Source organism: Mesoplodon bidens (genome assembly GCF_964165515.1).
Source record: "Mesoplodon bidens genome assembly, chromosome: 9".
In the NCBI taxonomy this organism is placed as follows: Eukaryota; Metazoa; Chordata; class Mammalia; order Artiodactyla; family Ziphiidae; genus Mesoplodon; species Mesoplodon bidens.
In genome coordinates, this window is record NC_138166.1 from 81,816,146 (window position 1) to 81,836,363 (window position 20,218).

General features: G+C 37.9%; 1 protein-coding gene and 1 pseudogene across 4 annotated transcripts in view; one reads left to right on the forward strand and one right to left on the reverse strand.

Annotated features, from left to right (window-relative positions):
• The window catches only part of GRM8 (glutamate metabotropic receptor 8), a gene marked incomplete at both ends in the record, with an annotated part of 776,918 nt that overhangs the window by 519,390 nt on the left and 237,310 nt on the right, over nt 1–20,218 (reverse strand). The window lies entirely within an intron of this gene.
• LOC308622773 (ATP synthase F(0) complex subunit C2, mitochondrial-like) lies at nt 6,439–6,934 on the forward strand (annotated as a pseudogene). Its single transcript has one exon. The product of its transcript is annotated as an ATP synthase F(0) complex subunit C2, mitochondrial-like (transcript).

Consider the following 20,218-nt stretch of genomic DNA (forward strand, 5'->3'; position numbering starts at 1 on the left):
TAGCCCAGTGCCTGGCAGGGGAAAAAAAATCAATGCATGGCAGTGATCAGTTTATTATTATTGTTAATTGGAGAAAGAGGCCAAAGCTGGTACAGTGTATTTATAGCCAGCAGTGTGCATCAGACTCACCTGGAGAGCTTTTGTAAAATTAATGCAATACCTGCCCCCTCAAAGATTCTGATATAGTCCATAATTCATTAACTACTAAGATGCCATTGATTATAAGATGCACCATGATTTTAGGTACCACTAAGAAAGAAAATTCTGCAATTATACCATGACTAAACTAACGAAAAGTGAGAGCAACCAGATTTCAAAAATGAGCAAATGTGAAAAAATGCACATCTTGGAATTGATAAAATACAGTAGGTACAGATGTGAATTTGGGCTTGCTTCACGGATTATTGTGATGTGCAATTCTGGTTAAAAAACACTAACCTAGTCAGTGTGGCAGCTGCAAGGGGGACTCAAAGTTCAGATGCCTTGAAACTGAGAGCCCACAGGTTGGAAGCCCCATCCTTAGAACTACAATACAGCCTAATATCATAATCCACCACACAATTCCCTAGGCTGCTAATGAAACAAAAATATTTCCTCTTGGTTTGATAGCATGCACCCTCTAAACTTCTCCCATTGGATAGCATTTCCCCACATAATGAGAACAAATAAGCCCATTGATAGAGCCAATCAAATCAGGAAGTTGTCAGGCCAACAGAGTTTTTCCTTCATAAACATGAATTCCAATCCTGAGATTTGAGGAGTACTTGGGGAGACTTTTAAGGGAGAAAACATGATTTACATTTGGGGGAGAAGGGAGGGTGGTGGAAGTCACATTACTGGGACTTGCCAGTAGTAAATTTTTGTTTTCCATCTTGATTTGTAAAGTGTTGCAAAAAAAGCCCTGATTTTGCATAATTGTTTTATCAATAGGTAATTGCAATTTCCCTTCACTCTAGGAATTTTGTGTGAAGGCAGGAGTTAACTTCCCTCAACTTTAATACTAATGCTCTCACCCACAGGAAGTGCATCTGTCTGTAATGCAACATAGAACAGGGCAATATCTTCTGACATTTTTATTTGGGAGCTTAAGATTTCTAATAACTTTAATAAACGGTCTCTGGTAGCCTCCATGCACATGAGTTAATTATAACGAGAAAATAAAATAATATCCATTTTAGCTTCTGAAAATTCTAAGAATGTAAATCTTCAATGAAATGTTGAAATAAAATCATAGCTGCATTTGCAATTTTCCAGCAATGAAAATTTCATTTGAACTCTTTCCTATCTTGTCACTACCCAGTTGCTCCTTTAATGGATGGAATTGATAACAAATACAAAATGCAGATGGACAAACAAATATAAGATGTAAGTCAGAGAGTATCAAGAACATTTTTTGAAGGTCTAAATAGTGACAAACTATAGCAATGATAATTAAAATTTTTAAATACACTAGTATAGATGATTTTCTCATTTTCTCACTGTATTAGGAACACACACACACACACAAACACAAACACAAACTACCAATGAAATCTATACTTCTGAAAAAAATTTTTTGTACCTTGGAAACCTCTTTTGGTCCTGGCTCATATTAAATTCCTTTCTATTGTTATGTATTAAAGGTTTATAAAAATGATGTTTTTAAAACTGTGATGTTGAAAATTTTTCATCTTTCTAACTACAAAATAGGAAATACAAGATATCATGAAACTCTACAAAACTGTCTACATAATTTAAATGACTGCACATGTAGAATATAATTTAATATAAAACACAGTCACCTGAATAAGGACATTTTAGACACAGTCACACTGGTCATAGAGAATATCTGTCAACTTAAGTGAGGAGGAAGTAGCAATATCTTTATAGAAAATTCATTCCTGTTTTACTATAGAGGACAGTATTTGTTCAATTGATTCTGTCTTTCATGGTTTGGTTGCACAATGAATGCAACCCCACCCCTATTTTCCAAAGAAAAAGACAAAGACTGGTCTTGTAATTCTTCAATCCCATCTACCACTGTAACATCCAGCTCACTCATTTGCATACACCTTTCCACAAGGGTTTATCTTTATTAAAGAATTCTTTGTGTACTTTATCTATTTTGACCAAAACATGCATAAACTTCCTAAATTTTCATGATATCAGTGTATATGATGATTTTAAGTATTTTCAGTTCTTTGGAAGACATAAGAAAAATCTTAAGAAATAAGCATTAGCAGAGTTTCAAAGATTCTGATTTGTTTTAACAAAAACATCAATTAGTTCAAGTCCTTTGCTGATTAGAAAGTAGTGGATCTCACTTGACAGTCAAAGCATTTTGATCTTATGTTTTGAACTCCCATAAAATGCCTTGCCATTTCTAATAATTATCTGAATGTTCAACTTTTTCCAATATCCTTCTCTCAGTCTTGTATGTCTGTTAGGGAATCAAAAGGTTTTGCTTGCCTAAGAAGAAATGTGCTAAAGAGAGGATGACACAACAATTTCAGGAGGAAAGAATAACAGACAAATGCCCTTTCCTTCTTTGGTATAAGTCTTGGGATTATAGAAAATGTAGAGACCAAGCACACATCACCTTCAGAGAGACCTTTAGAAGATCTTTCAACTTATCCTTGTGGACAAAATGGAGTAAGGAGAAGCTGAGTGCATGAATATTAGGGCAGATTAGTAATAGCTTCAACAGCTATACCCAGAGGGTGCTAGTTAATGGAGTAACATCCATCTGGTTCTAGGTTTCCAACATCATAGAAGGATTCTTTCCTGGGTTCCATTTGCTTCAACATTTTACATTCTCGTCAATGTCCTGGATGAGACTAGAGAGGACATCATAACATTTGTAGACCAGCCAGTGACCATGTTGGATGACTGAATCAGGCTCAAGAAGGAAGCCGAGGGGCTTCCCTGGTGGCGCAGTGGTTGAGAGTCCGCCTGCCGATGCAGGGGACACGGGTTCGTGCCCCGGTCTGGGAAGATCCCACATGCCGCGGAGCGGCTGGGTCCGTGCGCCATGGCCGCTGAGCCTGCGCATCCGGAGCCTGTGCTCCGCAACGGGAGAGGCCACAGCAGTGAGAAGCCCGCGTAACGCAAAAAAAAAAAAAAAAAAAAAAAAAAAAGAAGGAAGCCGACATGTTAGAAACAAGGGCTAAATCCAATAAGATGAAAAGTAATAGACATAAATGTAAAATGAGGTGATTAAGTCCAAAAGGACAATTGTTTTGTACAGACTGGACAGTAGCAATGGCTGAGAAACAATCCATGCAGCTAAGGCTTAGAGATTTTAGTCTATAGAAAGGTTAATATGAATCAACAGTAAACAGAATGTTTGTTCAATGAATGAATAAGTGTAGTATAGAATAATAAGAGGGATGAAGAAAGAAGGGAAGAGGAGGGAAGGAGAAAGGAGAGGAGGAAAAGAGGGAGAAGAGAGAATCTATATGAAAAGAAGAAAAACTCCATTTGTCTCTGTGCGGCCCAGACCATCCTAGACGTACTGCAGTATAAGTATGGATGGACGAACTGGGTACACTCAGGAGTGATCTGAGATGGTGTCAAATCAGCACCGTTCAAGGAATTCTTGAAGGAATCAGGCATCTTTAGCCTTGGAGACCTGATCATCATGTTCAAATATCCTAAGGACTTTCATGGGAAAAAGAATTGGAGGTGTTGTTGTTTGGACCCAATCGTTACAAATAAGATAATGAATGGAAGGCACAAAGCAGCAGAATTAGATTCTGTACTAATATCTCAGCGTCAAAGTTCTCCAAGGATGGAGCTACTGGCCACTCTCTCCAGGATGTACTGGAGCCCTGACTGGAAGATCCTTGGCAGAGCTTTTGCAAAATTAATTCAAGCATCAGATAGGTGATAGGGCTAGACAATCTCTCAAAGTCCCTCCCAACCCCAATATTCAAACATTTTCTTGTGGTGCAAATTAAGTTCTTGCAAAAGATTTTCTCTAATAAAAACAATGAAAACAAATGGTTAGCCTGGAGACGGGAACCAAGCCTTTAGGAAATCCTAAAAGAACTGCATGTTTGCTCTCTAGAGAACTAATCTCCTTCCCCAGGAATGTATTAATATCTCTTTGTCCTCTTCTGTACCGGCTGACTCCGGGAATTTGCACACAGCATGCTTTATCTTGCTAAATATAATAGTCCATCCAGCATTCTTTCTTTGTGCGAAATCCCTATTCACTTTCATAAATTACATGAATGGATGTGAAGTGTACTTTCCTTTATTCAATACAGACTATTCCCAAAAGCAGCCTGAAACATGCCAAACATCTGCTCCTGCACCCAGTTCAATACATGATATTGATATGTGTTATTACTGGGTGAATTCTGAATACAAGGCCAATTTAACACACTCCTGAACAACTCCCTCTTCCTCCCATGGCCCAGTCACAGAAAGCTCAAGGAAATCAGAATGATTCTAATATTTGCCCAAGCAAGCTACAACTAAGCAGGTAAATCTGCTAAAACAAAAACCACAGTAGACCATTCCAAAATCTAATATAAATTAGATAAGTATAAGTATGGCAAATGTTTCTCTAATTTAATAAATATTTTTACATATATAAGTACTTTTTACTCTCTGCTATACTTGAATATTCAAAGATGTTGCTTTTCCATACTATGAGTTCCTGGGTGTTTTGAGTGCTTGTTATGAGTTTATCATATATGCCTAGTCCATGTTTTAATGATTGAATGCAATTATTGTTGGTCGTGTTACAACGAAAGTGACCAAAATCCCTAAATTTTGAATTCATTCTAGTCATCTACAGAGATCTCTCCCACAGACAGTGAATTTCCTAACAGACATGCTCATAAAGACACTCAGAGTAAACACAACTTTATTACCACTGAGGGCTTTGGCCCCAAATACCTCTCTGGTCTCCTTTCCTGCTGAAGTGACTTGGGACCTCATGTGAGTTTGGCAGACTCTTTCTGTCCCTTGGGCTAGAGATTAATTTTTAAAAATAGCCCTAGAAGCTGATCCTTGATTCCTTCACAAGTCCCAGTCTGATTCTAGTTCCTGACAAAGCCACTGCTCTCACACAGATCACATCTGCCCAGAGGAGGCAGGTTTTCCTAATGAGTGAAGTCTTTCTATACACCTGTGTTGTCCAATATAGCCACTAGCCACATAGGGCTATTTAAATTTAATTTTAAGTAAATTAAAATTAAATTTAAAATTCAGTTCCTTGGTGTACTAGCCACATTTCAAGTGCTGAATAGCCACATGTGGCCAGTGACTAGGATGCCATTTTGTTCTTGACTTTGGCCAACTTTTTTCTTGGAGTTGGGCAGACTCATCTCCCTCTAAAGATCAGAGTGTGAAACTGTTTACTCATTTCTGCATTCAACACATATTTATCAATTTCTTTTCTAGCTGCTGGATATATCACCATGCACAAAACAGATATGTACCTGCTCTCATGGAGCTGTCATTCTAGTGGAAAAACCAACAATAACAGGTAAACAGCTAATGGAAAAGATTATCTAAGTTACAATTTTTTTCTTTCTTTTTTTTTTGGCCATGCCCCACGCAGCATGTTGGATCTTATTATGGTTCCCCAATCAGGGATCGAACCCACACCCCCTGAAGTGGAAGCACGGAGTCTTAACCACTGGACCGCCAGTGAACTCCTTAAGTTTTGAATTTTAATGCTAGTGTACCTCCCTTTCAGCCTCATGGCAACAAGGTATTTTTGTTTCATTCAAGTGGGCCCATCCCTACAGTCGCCAGCCTGCTTTCCCTTGACAGTCTTCAGATGGCAAACACTGATGGTTTTAGGATTTCCTTGAATCTACTGTTTTTTCATTCAGTCTCCTTTTTTCTTTAGAATTTCTACTGACAGCTTTTTTTTTTTTTTCATCCTAAGACTTCTGATTTCAAAGCTTTATTTAACTTTGTCCCTTCTTGAGGAAAAAGAGTTTGTTGTTTTCCCATTATGAATCAAGATTTTTTTCATAAAGAAAGATACCATTACAAAAATACTTGAAATGAATTATTTTAAATTATCAAAATAACCATTTTCCACAGTACTGTTTACTATTTTACTATTTTTTCTGCCTTTTTCTCATTTAACTGTCTACCCACAGTTAATTCTGTATGCTTTATTCCATCATCAAGGGTTCTCCAGGCTTTACAGTTTCAGTGATCACATTTTTAGGTGTGGCTAGTCTTAATATTTCTATTCCCAAATAGTACAGCAAACTACTAGACATTCCCTCCTGGAAGACCTCCACCCCCAGCTTCTTCACCTTGTCATTAGATCTTCAGACTGTCTCTTGAACTAAAATCTTTATTCTATTCCCAGTGGGCTATACCATCTAGGCTGTCACTACTCATACCTGGATTACTAAAACAACCTCCCCAAAAGGTTTAATGTCTCAATTTCTCTTCCTTGCAATTGATCATGTACACTAAATCATGGTTAATCTTAAAACAGTCTGTCATTGCCCCTCTCTGTCTTCGCTGCCCTGGGAGCAGCTCCTGCCACTTCCCCACCCCCAGAAAACATATGCTTGCCCCAACTTCATCTCCATCCCCTCACTGGTCAGGATCACCTCTCAGCTGCTGAGCCAACCACTCTCTGAGGTGGTGCTGACAGATGAGAGCCTCAGCAGCTTGGCAGCCTCATGCCCCCTGACCTTACTTATCCCTAGCAGCAGCTTCCAAAATGGCACCAATTCAAGGAACATTGACACAGCAGCCAAGTTCATTGAGGTTGGAGCTGCCATGGTCAGAGGGGCTGGCTCTGGGGCTAGGGTTAGGACTATGTTTGGGAGTCTCATCACTGATTATGCCAGGAATCCTTCTCTGAAGCAACAGCTCTGTTCTTAATGCCATTCTAGGCTTTGCCCTTTTGGAGACCATGGGGGTCTTTTGCCTGATGATGGCCTTTCTCATCCTCTTTGCCATGTGAAAGAGCTATCTCCATCTCCCAGCGTTCTTTCTTCCACATCTCATCTGCTCTGTACGTTCCTTTCCTTGTATCTTCCCAAGCAGGCCAGGAAAAGTGGTTGACTCAAGGTTTGACAGAGGGAAGACAAATAAATACTGTTTGAATAAGAAAAATTATAGCTTGTCATTACCCTACCTATGAACCCACCTTAGCTCCCTAATACCTATAGAATCAAATTTCTTTTTTATGAACTTATTGCTTTGAAAAGATAATGCTAAAACTGAGTAATTCTATTATTAAAGTGACCTTTTCATTTACACATATTATAAATGACCTATTTGGTCTCTGAAAATGATTTTGGATTTTTCAGGCTGCTATACCACTGGCTCCTATGACTTATTATGTACCTGCATATGTCTCCTCATTTTATCTAGTTAAAACTTTTCTAATTATCTTCCTCCCAAGTTTCCACCAAACTCTTCTTCCACAGAGCACGCGTGCACGTGCGCGCACACACACACACACACACACACACACACGAGGGAAGGAAGAAAAAAAGCTTTTAGAGATAATTTACTGAGTTCACTGACATAAATGGGAGTTTTAAGAAGCACAAGCAAACTATTTCAGCCAATTGTATATACCTTTCCCATTTTCTTTACACCCATTTGAAGCCTACACTATGTCTTTTTCCATAGGATCCAAAGCTCAGTAGCTTGAATTAATTACAGACTGACATTCTACAGGCAACTTTTGGTTCAACATCCACAAACTAAAGTCAGCCCAGCCTTTGAACACAGGATCTAGTAGTGATTAATAATTTCACCACTGACCAGGAGGATAACAAATAAAAAGAGCAAACTCATTACTTTATTGTGATTTCAAACTAAATGTTTATCTTCTATGTATTTTACATGTCCAAAGAACAAGACTGTAATTTGAGTTTATTAGTAATTGAAGCAGAACTAATGAAAAATTCTTTATTGGAATGTTCTAGTTACCTTTTCAAAAATATCTATGTCCTTTTTCATGAAGATTAGATGTATAAAAGAAAGTTCAAGTCTCTTTTATTATTATCATAACTTGCTCTAGCAATCAAGGGAAAGGAAATTTATCTTTCTGTCATATTTTATTGCAGTTAAATTAATTCTTGTAGTTGTATTATGTCTTTAATACAGATTAACTGATGCTTAAAGTAACTAAAGTCCAACATTTTTTCCTTTTTTTCATAATTAGTTTCTATTATCATAAATATACCAGACTCTGAGAAACTCAGTAGACTTTTTTAAAATATTTTTTTGATGCAAACCACTTTTAAAGTCTTTATTGAATTCATTACAATATTGCTTCTGTTTTATGTTTTTTGGGGTTTTTCGGGGGGTTTTTTTGGCTGTGAGGCATGTGGGATCTTAGCTCCCCGACCAGGGATCAAACCCACACCCCCTGCATTGGAAGGTGAAGTCTTAACCACTGGACCACCAGGGAAGTCCATCTGTAGACCTTTATATTTATTACTTTTATATTTTTCAAGATCCCTTGAAAAATATTCAAAATTATTAACATACATACATGTAATACAATATACATTAATATGCATAAGCAATTTCACTAGATGAGATCATAGCCAATCAATGTTTAACCCACTTCTCAATACCATTTTATAGGAGCTTCAGGCTACCAGAATTAATTTCATTGACTTGGAAGAGTACAGAAGACATAAGTTATATCACAGGTCACAGGCAAATACTTGTGCTTAAACCCTTCTGTATCTCTATGGCAATATTTCCTTAACAAACACATATGGTACTTGCTATGTTCGAAGACTTTTATATATGTTAATCCATTTAATCATCCTAACAACCTTATGAGTTAGGTAGTATCATGATCCCCATTTTACAGACAGAGAAACTACAGCACAAACAGGTTAAGGCTCTTGCCCAAGTCCACAGAGCTAATAAATGGTAAATTCAGAATGCAAACCTAGAAATCTGGCTCCAGAGTCTGAGCTCTTCAGCACTCTGCTAGGCTGCCTCTCCTTCTTCAAAATTTTTTCCATATTTGGAATCTAATTTCAATATTAAGAATATTAAAGCTATTAATTTTGTGAAAAAAATATAACATTTTCACTTTCATATCTGAAATCATTTTGTCGCTGCTCCCACACAGGCACCCAAGGTCTCCCTGCTCCCCACCACACTGGCTCAGGTGCCCTCTTGCTGTGCACCATCCAGCTCTGTGCCTTCTCCTGTAGCAGATCCTAACACGATTTCTGCATGTTAAATGCCAAGTTCTTTAAGGGCAGGGAGTACGTCTTTTCACAGGTGCATCTCAAACATGCACCTGTGCAGATGAAACATCGTTATAAATCGTCCAGCAGCCAAAGAGTTAAATAACTTTCTGATCAAGTTCTGACACCTGTAATAAATAGATTTCTTCTCTACCCACGGGAGTAGACACCCATTCCATTTTTTAAATTAGCAAGTGTGTGTGGAAATAGGCTTGGGATTTGAAGGAAATGATACTGCAGAAAAACAGGTAAATGAATGGTCCACTTTCCTCTTGGCATAGAGCTTTCAAAATTTGGGGGCTTCGAGTTGAAAGACACTAGAGTCCCTCACTTGAAGAAGTGGCAGCCCAGTGGCACTGAGCTTTTCAAGCTGAAAGCTGAGGAATATATACCAAGCTACAATAACAAAACACTTCCATCAAAACCTCGCAGCAAGCAAACAATTGCCGGCCAGCACATTGCTCTGTACAAGAAATGACGTTGTGTCATTTTGTGCAAAGGACATCAAAACAACTTGTTGGATTAACAGAGGATTTAGATACCCCAGGAGAAGACTTTCACATATCACTTTAAGCATTCCCAGGAAAATTGCTATAGAAGCTCTTAAGGCACAATAATTTGAACCTAACTAGACTTATTAACCAACACAAACCATAACTTTTCTAAAATGTCTATTTCTTTATAAGTGTAAGGATTTGTTACAAGAGTCCTACTAACTCTTAGAAAATAAAGTTCTGCAGAGAAATGGTGATTTATTTGCTTTCATCCAGTAACATTCACTCGTCAAATTGTTAATTATGTACCTATTAGTGCTAGGCACTCTATTGAGTGTACTTATATGAATCATTTTTCTGCCAATAAAACCATATTTTTAACTTGGGTTAGTAATTTCCAGATATTTTGTCAAATTTAACAACAGTAGATAGTGAGTTCTTCGTATACATGGGAAGAAAGCAGAATTTTAACTGACATAAATAAATCTACATTTTATCTTGAATAGCAGGAACATATGTAGGTATGTGTCAGCTTACACATGTAGTTGGATTGTTCTGATTAACTGTCCATTTTGCATTTTTGCCTAATTTGATCACTCAGTTCACTGAAATAGCCAAATTGGCTTTGGCATTTAGATAGGGTTGGCTGTAGGTCCATAAAATAAAAGATCTGAATGGGCATTAGAAGACCAGCCCCCCTGGACCACAAGCTCCTGAGTATAAGAATTGTGATTTCTGTGGCTCTGGGACTGGATGTATTTCCCAGCACAGACCAGACAATGATATATGATTTTTTAAATAAATGACCCCACATAACCTCTTTCAAGCCTATAAAACTATATCCCATTAATAAAAATTTCGAGAGGTACAAGACATTAAGATGGTCACTTGGTCATTACCCTTATAATATTAACCCTACCTAGATGCAGAGATCATACTGAGGCTCTTAAAACAAAATGATTTGAAACTAACTAGATTAATTCACCAAGACAAGCTATAACTTTACTAACAGCTGTTCATTTCAGTGAGTTTTCCTTCATTCTCTTAACTTTTCATCCCTGATACTGTTTTATTTTGGGTTTTGGTTTTTTACTTTTTTGTTATCTTTTGGGGGTACTCTAATTATTAAGTTAGAAGTTAACAAAATAATAAATTATAACTCTGCTTCTTGGTTACCAGCTTAAATTCTCTTAACAGTGCATGATTATTCAAGCTTATCTCCTTTCCATAACGTTGATAATATTATAATATGAAATGTGCACCTCTCATCATGGTGTCCTGTACCCTTTCTACTATAATGAATGTTTGCCTTATCTCCCAACTAAACCGTAAGCTAGAGCAGGGTCCAGATTCCCGTCCCTCTTTCTTGCCATCCTCACACCCTGACAGTATACACATGACGGTATCCACTCCAGGGGCATGTTGGGGAAAGATAATAGAGTACTGCAAAAATGGGGCGAGGAGGTGGCAGAGAAGAGTATCCCAAAGCTCTCTGATGAAAAATTGAATGAAAACTTCTAAGAGAAGTGAAATATTCTCTTTCACTCTCCCTCTTTTAATCGCCACTTTTAAAACTTACACATCATCAAATTCCACTACAACCTGACAGCTACAATGACATTATGAAATATTTATTGTATCAGGCACTCTTTGGCCAACCAAAGAGCAATTCCCGGGCCCCAGTCACCTTTTGCTTACTTTCCCTGCTTCTCTTGCAGCCGGGGATGCCCATGTGACACAATTCTGGCTGGCACTGCCACTTCCCCGTTCTTCCTGTCTTGGACATACGATGTCTGGGCCTGCATTGTGCATTTTGCAACCATGAAGCAAAACAATGTGAAAACGAAAAACCAACTTGTTGGGAACAGTGAAACCGAGGATAAAATAGCAGTATTGAACAATGCAAGCAAACCAATGCAAGTAATCTCCTTTCAGAACACTCGATGTGAGGAAAAGACTTTGCTTGTGTAAGCCACTGCTACAGCCAAATTCCTTCCAACTCAGACACAGATTAAGACAGTTATAGTTTACATCCTGATTTTGCCTTTTACTAACTGTGACTTTGGGCAAATTATTAAACGTATCTAAGTTCAGTTTCTCATCTGTGAAATGGACATAAGTGTAACTGCCATTAGAGAATTTTTGTGAATTATTGTGAGAAATATGAAATAATCCACGTAAAGTAATTAGCAGAACTTTAATATTACTCTCAAATGTTAAAGGTACATACTAATATTAAAATATAAAGACACAGGATTTTTTTTTTTTTTTTTTTTTTTTTTTTTTTGCGTTACGCGGGCCTCTCACTGTTGTGGCCTCTCCCGTTGTGGAGCACAGGCTCCGGACGCGCAGGCTCAGCAGCCATGGCTCACGGGCCCAGCCGCTCCGTGGCATGTGGGATCTTCCCAGACCTGGGCATGAACTCGCGTCCCCTGAATCGGCAGGTGGACTCTCAACCACTGTGCCACCAGGAAAGCCCCCTCAAAGGAATGTTTTTAAAGTAAATGTTGTGTCTTTTTTCCCAAAAAATTGCATACAAAAAAATTAAATATTTAGGGTGGTAGAGAATTCAATGTTTTATAAAATAATTCTCACTATATCTTTTAGGTCAAGACATCTACAATTAGCATTAATACACTCATCTGTGACTACATTAGGTGGTACTATAATCACTATGATTTAAATGTTTTTGTTCTGTTTTTTCTTGAATTTTTAAATTTTATTTTACTGATTGTTTTACACAGCAGGTTATTATTAGTCAATAATTTTATACACATCAATCCGAATTGCACAATTCATCACACCACCACCATCCCCCCGCGGCTTTCCCCTCTTCGTGCCCATACGTTTGCTCTCTACATCTGTGTCTCAACTTCTGCCCTGCAAACCGGTACATCTGTACCATTTTTCTAGGTTAAACATATATGTGTTACTATGCGATATTTGTTTTTCTCCTTCTGACTTACTTCACTCTGTATGACAGACTCTAGATCCATCCACGTCTCAACAAAGGACCCAATTTCATTCCTTTTTATGGCTCAGTAATATTCCATTGTATATATGTACCACATCTTCTTTATCCATTCGTCTGTTGATGGGCATTTAGGTTGTTTCCATGACCTGGCTATTGTAAATACTGATGCAATGAACACTGGGGTGCATGTGTCTTTTTGAATTATGGTTTTCTCTGGGTATATGCCCAGTAGTGGGATTGCTGGATCATATGGTAATTCTATTTTTAGTTTTTTAAGGAAACTCCATAGTGTTCTCCATAGTGGCTGTATCAATTTATATTCCCACCAACAATGCAAGAGGGTTCCCTTTTCTCCACACCTTCTCCAACATTTGTTGATTGTAGATTTTCTGATGATGCCCATTCTAAATGGTGTGAGGTGATACCTCATGGTAGTTTTGATTTGCATTTCTCTAATAATTAGTGATGTTGAGCAGCTTTTCATGTGCTTCTTGGCCATCTGTATGTCTTCTTTGGAGAAATGTCTATTTAGGTCTTCTGCCCATTTTTGGATTGGGTTGTTTGTTTTTTTGATATTGAGCTGCATGAGCTGCTTGTAAATTTTGGAGATTAATCCTTTGTCCAGTGATTCATTTGCAAATATTTTCTCCCATTCTGAGGGTTGTCTTTTCATCTTGTTTATGGTTTCCTTTGCTGTGCAAGCGCTTTTAAGTTTCATTAGGTCCCATTTGTTTATTTTTGTTTCAACTTCCATTTCTCTAGGAGGTGGGTCAAAAAGGACCTTGCTGTGATTTATGTCATACAGTGTTCTTCCTATGTTTTCCTCTAAGAGTTTTATAGTGTCTGGTCTTACATTCAGGTCTTTAATCCATTTTGAGTTTATTTTTGTGTATGGTGTTAGGGAATGTTCTAATTTCATTCTTTTACATGTAGCTGTCCAGTTTTCCCAGCACCACTTATTGAAGAGACTATCTTTCTCCATTGTATATCTTTGCCTCCTTTGTCATAGATTAGTTGACCATAGGTGCGTGGGTTTATCTCTGGGCTTTCTATCCTATTCCATTGATCTATGTTTCTGTTTTTGTGCCAGTACCATATTATCTTGATTACTGTAGCTTTGTAGTATAGTCTGAAGTCAGGGAGTCTGACTCCTCCAGCTCCGTTTTTTTCCCTCAAGACTGCTTTGGCTATTCAGGGTCTTTTGTGTCTCCATACAGATTTTAAGATTTTTTGTTCTAGTTCTGTAAAAAATGCCATTGGTAATTTGATAAGGATTGCATTGAATCTGTAGATTGCTTTGGGTAGTATAGTCATTTTCACAATGTTGATTCTTCCAATCCAAGAACATGGTATATCTCTCCATCTGTTGGTATCATCTTTAATTTCTTCCATCAGTGTCTTATAGTTTTCTGCATACAGGTCTTTTGTCTCCCTAGGTAGGTTTATTCCTAGGTATTTTATTCTTTTTGTTGCAATGGTAAATGGGAGTGTTTCCTTAATTTCTCTTTCAGATTTCTCATCATTAGTGTATAGGAATGCAAGAGATTTCTGTGCATTAATTTTGTATCCTGCTAATTTACCAGATTCATTGCTTAGCTTTAGTAGTTTTCTGGTGGCATCTTTAGGATTCTCTATGTATAGTATCATGTCATCTGCAAACAGTGACAGTTTTACTTCTTCTTTTCCAATTTGTATTACTTTTATTTCTTTTTCGTCTCTCACTGCCATGGCTGGGACTTCCAAAACTATGTTGAATAATAATGGTGAGAGTGGACACCCTTGTCTTGTTCCTGATCTTAGAGGAAATGCTTTCAGTTTTTCACCATTGAGAATGATGTTTGCTGTGGGTTTGTCGTATATGGCCTTTATTATGTTGTGGTAGGTTCCCTCTATGCCCACTTTCTGGAGATTTTTAATAATAAACTGGTGTTGAATTTTGTCAAAAGCTTTTTCTGCATCTATTGAGATGATCATATGGTTTTTATTCTTCAGTTTGTTAATATGGTGTATCACATTGATTGATTTGTATATATTGAAGAATCCTTGCATCCCTGGGATAAATCCCACTTCATCATGGTGTATGATCCTTTTAATGTGTTGTTGGATTTTGTTTGCTAGTATCTTGTTGAGGATTTTTGCATCTATATTCATCAGTTATATTGGTCTGTAATTTTCTTTTTTGTAGTATCTTTGTCTGGTTTTGGTATCAGGGTGATGGTGACCTCACAGAATGAGTTTGGGAGTATTCCTTCCTCTGCAATTTTTTGGAAGAGTTTGAGAAGGATGGGTGTTAGCTCTTCTCTAAATATTTGATAGAATTCACCTGTGAAGCCATCTGGTCCTGGACTTTTGTTTATTGGAAGATTTTTAATCACAGTTTCAATTTCATTACTTGTGATTGGTCTGTTCATATTTTCTATTTCTTCCTGGTTCAGTCTTGGGAGGTTATACCTTTCTAAGAATTTGTCCATTTCTTCCAGGTTGTCCATTTTATGGCATATAGTTGCTGGTAATAGTCTCTTAGGATGCTTTGTATTTCTGCAGTGTCTGTTGTAACTTCTCCTTTTTCATTTCTACTTTTATTGATTTGAGTCCTCTCCCTCTTTTTCTTGATGAGTCTGGCTAAGTGTTTATCAATTTTGTTTATCTTCTCAAAGAATCAGCTTTTAGTTTTAATGACCTTTGCTATTGTTTTCTTTGTTTCTATTTCATTTATTTCTGCTCTGATCTTTATGATTTCTTTCCTTCTGCTAACTTTGGTTTTGTTTGTTCTTCTTTCTCTAGTTCCTTTAGGTGTAAGTGTAGATTGTTTATTTGAGATTTTTCTTGTTCCTTGAGGTAGGTTTGTATAGCTATAAACTTCCCTCTTAGAACTACTTTTGCTGCATCCCATAGATTTTGGATCATCGTGTTTTCATTGTCATTTGTCTCTAGGTATTTTTTGATTACCTCTTTGATTTCTTCAGTGATCCCTTGGTTATTTAATAACGTATTGTTTAGCCTCCATGTGTTCGTGTTTTTTACGTTTTTTTCCCTGTAGTTCATTTCTAATCTCATAGTGTTGTGGTCAGAAGAGATGATTGATATGATTTCAGTTTTCTTAAATTTACTGAGGCTTGATTTGTAACCCAAGATGTGATCTATCCTGGAGAATGTTCCATGCACACTTGAGAACAAAATGTAATATGCTGTTTTTAGATGGATTGTCCTATAAATATCAATTAAATCTATCTGGTCTATTCTGTTTCCTTATTAATTTTCTGTTCGGATGATCTGTCCATTGGTGTAAGTGAAGTGTTAAAGTCCCCCACTATTATTGTGTTGCTGTTGATTTCCTCTTTTATAGATGTTTGCAGTTGCCTTATGTATTGAGGTGCTCCTATGTTGGGTGCATATATATTTATAATTGTTACATCGTTTTCTTGGGTTGATCCCTTGATCATTATGTAGTGTCCTTCCTTGTCTCTTGTAACATTCTTTATTTTAAAGTGTATTTTACCTGATATGAGTATTGCTACTCCAGCTTTCTTTTGATTTTCATTTGCATGGAATATCTTTTTCCATCTCCTCACTTTCAGTCTGTATGTGTCCCTAGGTCTGAAGTGGGTCTCTTGTAGACAGCATATATATGGGTCTTGTTTTTGTACCCATTCAGCAAGCCTGTTTGGTTGGAGCATTTAATCCATTCACATTTAAGGTAATTATCGATATGTATGTTCCTATGACCATTTTCTTAATTGTTTTGGGTTTGTTTTTGTAGGTCCTTTTCTTCTCTTGTGTCTACCACTTAGAGAAGTTCCTTTAGCATTCATTGTAGAGCTGGTTTGGTGGTGCTGAATTCTCTTAGCTTTTACTTGTCTGTAAAGCTTTTGATTTCTCCATCGAATCTGAATGAGATCCTTGCTGGGTAGAGTCATCTTGGTTGTAGGTTATTCCCTTTCATCACTTTAAGTATATCATGTCACTGCCTTCTGGCTTGTAGAGTTTCTGCTGAGAAATCAGCTGTTAACCTTATGGGAGTTCCCTTGTATGTTATTTGTCATTTTTCCCTTGCTGCTTTCAATAATTTTTCTTTGTCTTTAATTTTTGCCAATTTGATTACTATGTTTCTCAGCATGTTTCTCCTTGGGTTTATCCTATATGGGACTCACTGCACTTCCTGGACTTGGGTGGCTATTTCCTTTCCCATTTTAGGGAAGTTTTCAACTATAATCTCTTCAAATATTTTCTCGTGTCCTTTCTATCTCTCTTCTCCTTCTGGCACCCCTATAATGCAAATGTTGTTGCGTTTAATGTTGTCCCAGAGGTCTCTTAGGCTGTCTTCATTTCTTTTCATTGTTTTTTCTTTATTCTGTTCTGCAACAGTGAATTCCACCATTCTGTTTTCTAGGTCACTTATTCGTTCTTCTGCCTCAGTTATTCTGCTATTGATTCCTTCTAGTGTAGTTTTCATTTCAGTTATTGTATTGTCCATCTCTGTTTCTTTGTTCTTTAGTTCTTCTAGGTCTTTGTTCAACATTTCTTGCATCTTCTCGATCTTTGCCTCCATTCTTTTTCCGAGGTCCTGGATCATCTTCACTATCATTATTCTGAATTCTTTTTCTGGAAGGTTGCCTATCTCCACTTCATTCAGTTGTTTTTCTGGGGTTTTATCTTGTTCCTTCATCTGGTACATAGCCCCCTGCCTTTTCATCTTGTCTATCTTTCTGTGAATGTGGTGTTTGTTCCACAGGCTGCAGGATTGTAGTTCTTCTTGCTTCTGCTGTCTGCCCTTTGGTGGATGAGGCTATCTAAGAGGCTTGTGCAAGTTTCCTGATGGGAGGGACTGGTGGTGGGTAGAGCTGACTGTTGCTCTGGTGGGCAGAGCTCAGTAAAACTTTAATCGCTTGACTGCTGATGGGTGGGGCTGGGTTCCCTCCCTGTTGGTTGTTTATCCTTAGGCAACCCAACACTGGAGCCTACCTGGGCTCTTTGGTGGGGCTAATGACAGACTCCCAGAGGGCTCATGCCAAGGAGTATTTCCCAGAACTTCTGCTGTCAGTGTCATTGTCCCCACGGTGAGCCACAGCCACCCCCTGCCTCTGCAGCAGACCCTCCAACACTAGCAGGTAGGTCTGGTTCAGTCTCCCCCAGGGTCACTGCTCCTTCCCCTGGCTCCAGATGCGCACACTACTTTGTGTGTGCCCTCCAAGAGTGGAGTCTCTGTTTCCCCCAGTCCTGTCAAAGTCCTGCAATGAAATCCCACTAGGCTTCAAAGTCTGATTCTCTAGGAATTCCTCCTCCCGTTGCCGGACCCCCAGGTTGGGAAGCCTGACGTGGGGCTCAGAACCTTCACTCCAGTGAGTGGACTTCTGTGGTATAAGTGTTCTCCAGTCTGTGAGTCACCCACCCAGCAGTTATGGGATTTGATTTTACTGTGATTGCACCCCTCCTACCATCTCCTTGTGGCTTCTCCTTTGTCTTTGGATGTGGGGTATCTTTTTTGGTGAGTTCCAGTGTCTTCCTGTCGATGATTGTCCAGCAGCTAGCTGTGATTCTGGTGTTCTCACAAGAGGGAATGAGAGCACATCCTTCTACTCTGCCATCTTGGTTCAAGCACCCCCAAATTTCTTTTACCACCTCACCCAGAAACCTGAGTCATTGTGAATCTTTAGTGTTTCATTTATTAGGTTATTTTCAGGATATTCAACCATTTCTCTTGGATCACTGAAGAAAACAACAGGTCTCTGGGTTTTGTTTTCCTTTGTTTTAGTCACAAGCATTTCAGTTTCACTTCAACAAGATCATCATTCCCAGTGTTTCTCTTTGGAAGCTTATCTCGCAAGGCTAATAAAAGATAGTGCTCCTAAGCCTAGAGACTTTCCATTTATAGCTTTCCATTAAGCTACTTAAAGGTAGATATTATTCCAATTAAATATTTAAAAGGTAGGTCCTTTTATGAAGTAGCTTTTTTATTAATTTAAAAAGAGATAATTATTTAAACTTCTAAATCTTTACTAATAGGATTTCAAATGACCTGCAACAAAAGACATAAATAGATTAAGATGAAAATAAATCAAAACATACCAAAGTACTGGAAAAGTGGATGCAAATACAAAAAATCATCATTGATGTGATTATGCACAAAATTTAGCTCTGAGCTTCCATGAGACTAAGGGGAAAATGGAAATATAGTTGATTAAGCAATTTCTCATGACTATATAGAGCAGATCTGTAATACTTTTATATACTAATTCCAAGTGTGGTCTTGGTACTAAATTCCATTAGGAATTTATCTTATGGGCCCTTCTTCAAGGAAAATCAACTTTCATAGTACATAGTGTTTTCATCAACAGGGTTCAGTAGCTGCTTTGAACATCAATAAAAGTCAATAGGGGCTTTCCTGGTGGTGCAGTGGTTGAGAGTCTGCCTGTCGATGCAGGGGACATGGGTTTGTGCCTCGGTCCGGGAAGATCCCACATGCCGCGGAGTGGCTGGGCCCATGAGCCATGACCACTGAGTGTACACGTCCGGAGCCTGTGTTCCACAACAGGAGAGGCCACAACAGTGAGAGGCCCACGTACCGCAAAAAAAAAAAAAAATCAATAGCATGACATTACGCCAGTAATTTTTAAATTATTTTTAGCCATGGAATCTGGAAAATAAAATGTTATGCGGCAGCTATCATGTGTAACATAAGTAAATAAGCACTGCTCTAATTGAAACACAATTAAAGGGCCTGAAGCTACCATCATCGACTACAGAATTTGGATAAGGCAAAAGCCTGTGTAGCCAATAAACTGATCATATTAGTTACAAATATTAAAATGGAATTAAATTTCCTACAGCTCATATCATACTTAATGATAAAAGATTGCATGTCCTCTCCATATAACTGCAGACAAGGCAAGGGTATTTACCTACATCAGTGCCATTGTACCTTACACAGGAGGTTCCAGCCAGTGCAATAAAGCAAGGGTGGAGGGAGAGGAAATACCAGGCATACAGATAGGAAAAGAAAAAGCAAAACTATCTTTATTCACAGACAACCTGTTTGGGTATTGTGTATGCAGAAAATCTTAAGAATCTACCAAAAAAAAAAAAAGCCACTAGAACTAAGCAAGGTTGCAGGATACAAGATCAGTAACAAAAATCACTTGTATTTCTATATATAAACAACAGAGAATTGGAAATGAAACAAATATACATTTGCAATAGCATCAAAAAACCATGAAATACTAAGAAATAAATTTAACAAAATGTGTCCACAAGCAGTATACTTAAAACTACAAAATATTACTGAAAAAAGTTAAAGTCTTAAGTAAGGAAGTTGTTGAGGTGCACCCCCACTTAAATTCATATGTTGGAGTCCTAATTCCCAATGTAATGGAATTTGGTAATGGGACCTTGGGGAGGTAATTGGGTTTAGATGAGATAATGAGGGTGAAGCCCTTATGATGAAATTAGTCTTATGTCCCTTATAGAAGGGACATAAGAGAGTTTGTTTCTCTCTCTCTGCACACAAGAGATCATGCAAGCACACAGTAAGATGGCAGCTGCCTACAAGTCAA